Source organism: Nicotiana tabacum, chromosome 17, assembly GCF_000715075.1.
Source record: "Nicotiana tabacum cultivar K326 chromosome 17, ASM71507v2, whole genome shotgun sequence".
Classification (NCBI taxonomy): domain Eukaryota; kingdom Viridiplantae; phylum Streptophyta; class Magnoliopsida; order Solanales; family Solanaceae; genus Nicotiana; species Nicotiana tabacum.
In genome coordinates, this window is record NC_134096.1 from 69784103 (window position 1) to 69790004 (window position 5902).

The 5902-nt window shown below is 42.7% G+C and overlaps 1 non-coding gene and 1 pseudogene across 1 annotated transcript; one reads left to right on the forward strand and one right to left on the reverse strand.

Annotated features, from left to right (window-relative positions):
• Positions 1 to 619, reverse strand: LOC142171920 (uncharacterized; annotated as a pseudogene).
• Positions 620 to 5330: 4711 nt separating this feature from the next.
• Positions 5331 to 5403, forward strand: TRNAK-UUU (transfer RNA lysine (anticodon UUU)). The gene has a single exon. It is a non-coding gene; the product is annotated as a tRNA-Lys (tRNA).
• Positions 5404 to 5902: the final 499 nt, after the last annotated feature.

Genomic DNA, 5902 nt, shown 5'->3' on the forward strand with positions numbered 1-5902 from the left:
CTATATTTGATGTAAATTCATCCACACTTCTATTCCTTGTAGAGGAAGGCTAAATTCTTGCTGGCTGGGAGCTGTATGAGCGGTAATGTCCACGTACGGCTCCGTGAGAAGGGCAGTGCACATAAATGGCCTTGTTGTACCTCACTCTCATCTTCAATGGGGTCTGCTCTTTCTTTTTTGGGAGAGTATGCCAATATGATCTTAATGAGGTATGGGCTTTGCATCTGACACTCATTGGGCTTCTCTCTTCGGGAGCCTGCGCCCGGGCACTTTTGTGCAATAAACCCCTCCGGCCGAAGACTAGTGGTAGGTGGTCCTGCAGAGCTTTCGGAAAATGGTAGTCTTGTGTGTAAGCACAGCAATGGACCTCGGCGAACCCTCAAACGACCTATCTAAGATTAGGGGGTATCCTCAGTAGTGGTGACCTTTTCACTCTTCCACAGACTAATACATGTACCGAATGCTCATACGGGAAAGTTAACTCCTGGGTCTGGAACCTGGGGGGTTGCTCCGAGAAATCCTTTCTTTCTCGTCCACTCAGGGGGGTGCGGACACACCTACGTGGATTATAGGTGACAGTTACAAGAATAGAGGGGAAGTTAACAGTACCCGACGACATTCAGGGATAGATGTAGACCAATCAGGCAGGGTTAATCATTCTGATCCTGGGAGAAGTGGCGACCATTCTCAAGAACCAGAAATACTGAGCTGAGGGAAGCCCTATGAGTCACTGAAACGATGGAAGGAGTGCCCTTTTTCTATAAATAGAGGGAGCAAAAAAGGGGCTTTGCTCCCCTTTACAATATGAAGAAAGAAATAAGGGTTGAAGCTTCACCTTTTTTGGTCGAAGTTTAGACCACTCACAGCAGTTCTACCTATAGAAAGGATCATGAAAGAGGCGATCAGAATGGTACTCGAATCCATTTAAGATTTCGCTCAGGTCAAGGCTTCCACTCCATCCTAAGACGGATCAAAGAAGAGTGGGGAACCTCTCGCTGGTTTTTGGAATTCGACATTAGGAAGTGTTTTCACACCATCGACTGACATCGACTCATCCAAATCTTTAAGGAAGAGAATGACAATCCCAAGTTCTTTTACCCATTTAGAAAGTCTTTTCCGCCGGACGACTCGTAGGAGGTGATAAGGGCCCTTACTCTATCCCACACAGTGTATTACTATCGGCCCTACCAGGCAATATCTACTTACACAAGCTCGATCAGGAGATAGGGAGGATCCGACAGAAGTACAAAATTCTGATTGTTTAGAGAATAAGATCGGTTCTATTAAGAACATGTCATATTGATGACCAAGAAAAGCTTTGCTACGCTTTATTTTATAGAAGAAAGAGACCAAATGAGAGTAAAAGGCAAGGGCAAGCAATAGAAAGGAGAGTCCCTCACGCGAACTACTACTACTAGAAAATGGTGAGATCATTAGTGAAAGAAGAACCAAGGAGGATCCTATCCTAAAGGAAAAGGAGGAGTAGGAGGAGTAGGAGGAGTTAGTTTTCTTTGAAGATCGAGGAACGTAGTGTCGGACAATTATGCCATTCGGAAGAAGTCTTCTACAGAAGAAAAGCCTGTTACGAGTAAGTGGAGAGGAAAGATCTCCAGGGATTCTTATCTCATTCCATTCCAGTGGCTCAACCAGTAACCAATGGAGAAAACTAAAAAAATCCATGGTTTCCCGGTAGAACCCTATTTCGCCCAAGTTATTTCGGAACCGGAAAAAAGAAGTGGTTTTTCGCACAGCTTGCTCATAGTGCATGTCCCACTTGTATATCGTATTTGGCCGAAGAAGCATCGAACATATTAGAGTTCTTACCTTCTTGGGACTCTATAGACCAAGATCTGCTTTTATTATATGGTCAATACCAATCTACTTTAGTAGATCATATGGATGTAGAAAACGCTTCTAATTTGGATGAAATAGAAACATCTCTTTTCGAACGACATACATCTTGGTTGGTTCCACCACCACTAGAGATTAGACATATATTAATCTTTATTCTAAAAAAGGGATTCTTATATATATATATTTTAAAAATAGCTGCAAGACCAATACGGGGTGCAAAAAACCGAAAGCCCTTCTTTTATTTAAATTTCTCCCAAATACATGGCTTACATACCCGGCTCAATATTCTTGGAAAACAATCGAATTGAAGGTTCGGAGGAGAATTGGCCATTCAATCTTGTGAATTAATCGAGACCGAAATTGGAAAAAGAGATACAAACGGAGAGGAATAACCAATCGATGAAAGAACATGAAACCATTCTGTTTCAATAAAGGTACGAGAAACAGTTAAGGGCAATGAAATAGGTGAAGTGTTTGGATTTTGCGAGTTGTTCCAACCACTGTTGGATGTGATTCCAAGAGCCGAACAAGAATGAATACCACAAAGAAGAGTCAAGACCAGGCTCCCTAATGGAATGTTTAATTGATCCATTCCGGATCGACCGAATTGGTACGAAAGTTGTAACATGGGAAAACCACGAAAAACACGACTTATTTGAATAACCCGATGACCTACCGATTGTAGAAGTTGTAATTTTGGCAAGCAATAAGCACTTAAATAATACAATTCAAGTATACCATCTTCTTTCTCATTTCGAGGAAAAGGTGCGGAAGGAAAAGGAAACAACAAAGGGATCCGAATCGGACCTAAAAGGTAATGACATGAAAAGTCTTTTTCAAAACCTAGCATTAAGGGAGTTACGACGATATACGAGAGGAATAAAGAAAAACTCGTGATTGGTGTAGAGGGGAAGATCTGTTTATGTTATAGTTCAAGAAAGAGCCGTCTCATTTCCTTACTTCTTTCTAATTCATTCACTTCAAGACTGGTTCTGAATATCAAGTAACATCATCTTTAACCAACCTCTACCGTACTTTCGGTGCGACAACTAAAGAATTGCTTATACACTAAGCAACTGCTTATATACGTTTACTAAAAGACTGACTTTCATTCATTATCATTCGTCCAGTGTGAAACTAAGAAATAGAGATGTGCCTAAGGCGGCATGTAAGCAAACTATGCACGCTAAGAGAAGAGGAGAGATGTTCGCAATAACTACCATAAGAAAGCTGCCCCCTATCTTCTAAAGGGGCCAGTCACTTCGTTCGTACCTTCTTGGCTTAGGCTTCCAACTGAACAACATGGCCTTACCGCCCCGCCACTAGCAGAAGCTAAGCGCTTGAAAAGTGCACTAAAAAAGGTTGCTTATGTCGCCCTTTCTGTGCAACAGTCTACCAGTAGCGGAAGAGAGGGTTACCGTATATACCCAGTTCTTACGGAAGCTCTTTATTACCAGTCAATCAAGTAGTACAAGAACTGTATCTTATATTATAGCCTGGTGCGGCGGGTCACCTTTTAAATTAAGTAGATAGAATAAAGTCTTAAATAGATAAGGAGTAGGTGAGTGAGTGAGTCCTCACTAACCTGAGCAATTTAGATCACCTAGCAGGCCTTTTATTTGTAGGTAACATCGCCAAAGAATATCATCAGATTTGACTACGAATGAAGGAACTCGAAGTGAAAGGGCACCGTCTTGTGCAAGGCAACGATAGTTGGCCTTCTATCATCTTCTATCTGGTAGACTAGGTAAAAGGGCCCAGACTTATTTCCAGAATAAGAGTTCGACCGTGACTTCCCCCTTTTTTTGGAGGGGATCAAGTTCCTTGCCAACTGCCATCTATCGACCCCGACCTCTTTACATTTATTTTGGATATTATCAAACCTAGTCTAGCCTTCGTCAATCACACTAAAGCGGACACCCAACTATGGAAAAGCCTCCTTAAGGGTAGGTTAGTTTAGTTAATCCAGCACAAGACGCGTTTGTTGACAAAATCGATGTAGGAATTCCTACTTTTCAATAGAGCGGAGGCGAACTGATCAACGAGAAAGAGGCCCTACTCACTATAAATAAATACACTACAAGATCGAACTGCACTCATGCCTCTTCCGCATCAAGTTGTCCGCCCCCCACGTAATGATTCTATCAATCATGTACGTAGGTAGGACCCTCCATTTTGATTGGTATATCATAAAAAAAGAAAGCCATTTGCATCAGGCGCACTGCGCTTTCCCTTGCCCAGATGTTCGCCTTTATAAGCCAAGTAATGGTGACCCACCGAAGACTAGAGCTTCGTAACATGTTGACGAAGGCCCCCGAACTGAGGGCTCGGTCAGTAGAAGGGACGAATTTGTCTCCCTAGAAGAAGAATAGCCCTACTCTCTAGCCGACTGATTATGTTAATCATATAACTGGGATGGAACATGTCACATTAGAGGTGAACGATCAGAGGTGTCCTCTAATCACCACGACAAGGCTGGTCCCTCTTTTAGTAGACTCAACTATGAATATTCATAAAGAAATGAATGTCAGGCTCTTTTTTTCACTGCTAACCCCAAGAAGTTTTAACATGCTGAAACTTTCTATTTTGTCGAGCCCCGAGCTTGTGGTCCTCCTTTGAGTGTGGGTTCAATTGAATGAATCTGTCAAGTCAAGCAAAACGTACGTAGCAGCAAGTATGGTGCATCGCCTATTTATCATTTTCGCTTAGGAGCCAAAACAAACACGCATGTTACCTACTATACTGGACCTTCGACCAGGCATTCTACCTTTGTCGAATCAGAACCAACACCACTGCATTACGCTCGAACAGTTGAGCGGCCGCCGGCCAGCAACTTCCATGAACAGATATAGATTCATTCTTCATACCTGGTCCAGCACCACAACCCTTCGCGGCTTGGTAACAAGTTAGTCTTGTTTGGTAAGACAGAATTAGATAAAGAAAAGAGAGTGCTCGACCAGAACAACAGCAAATAACGTAATTACATAGATAACTGCTCCTCCCCTGATCCTTAAGGCTTTAAGGAGAACCATATGGCGGCTGGAAAGAAAGACAACCTCAGCTTCTTTGGTGTCAATGAGAGCTATTTAAGTATCCCCTATAGACCTTCTTTTGTAGATAGAATCTTCAATGAGTGGAAAAAAGCAACCTTACTAAGAAAGGTGCTTGTTGAGTAAGATCGGCTTTCGAACCCAAGCCCTTTACTGGGTTAGGCATTTGAGCGCATCTTTCTCATATCGATCAAGGGTTTCCTTGAGTTTGAAATAAGGGTCAAGAAGCAAGGGCGTAATAGCTACGCGAAGTTGCGCCTTAGCGCATCCGTTTTCTTGCAGGAGTGCTAACGCACAACCTTACATTTTCTTCCGCTTGCTATGCAGTATGAACCTCATACAGAGCCGCACTCCTTTAATATGATGAGAAGAAGGGGGGCGGCCTCTTTTCCATACCAATCTTTATTTACTACTATATTTTTTTTGGGGTGTATAGCTCAGTGGGTAGAACATTGGGCTTTTAACCTAATGGTCGCAGGTTCAAGTCCTGTTATTCCCAAACCTACCTTACACTCTACTATTAATAAGGATGCATAGTAGCCTTCAAAGATGACTCTTTGGCCTTTAGACTCGCTTCGGCGACTTTGCCCTTTAAGTGACAAGGGGGTGAGCCTCTCCAAGCGGAAAGCGATAGTAAATCCCGAGCTTGCCCACGCTCATCCAAACCGGCCTAAAAAAGTGATCATAAAGCGATGCCCTTCCTTCCAATCCAAGCCGGTAAAGCCGCCCCTATATCTAACCACCTCTCACCCCGATCACATATTGGCACGTTCATGATGCATCATAATCAAAAGTCCGTAAAGTAAAGAAGGCCTATGCATCAGTATACTGTTATGATCACATATTAGCTCGATTTTATTGACGACTTGAAGGCGAAGCCTTCTGTCTGATTCAATCTGATGCTTTCAAATCCGCTTAAAGAGTACTTTGGTGTCACTTAGTATAGAGAAGTGTCCCTTTTTGTTGTCTTCGTCCATCTTTTTTTCTTCCATGTTTTC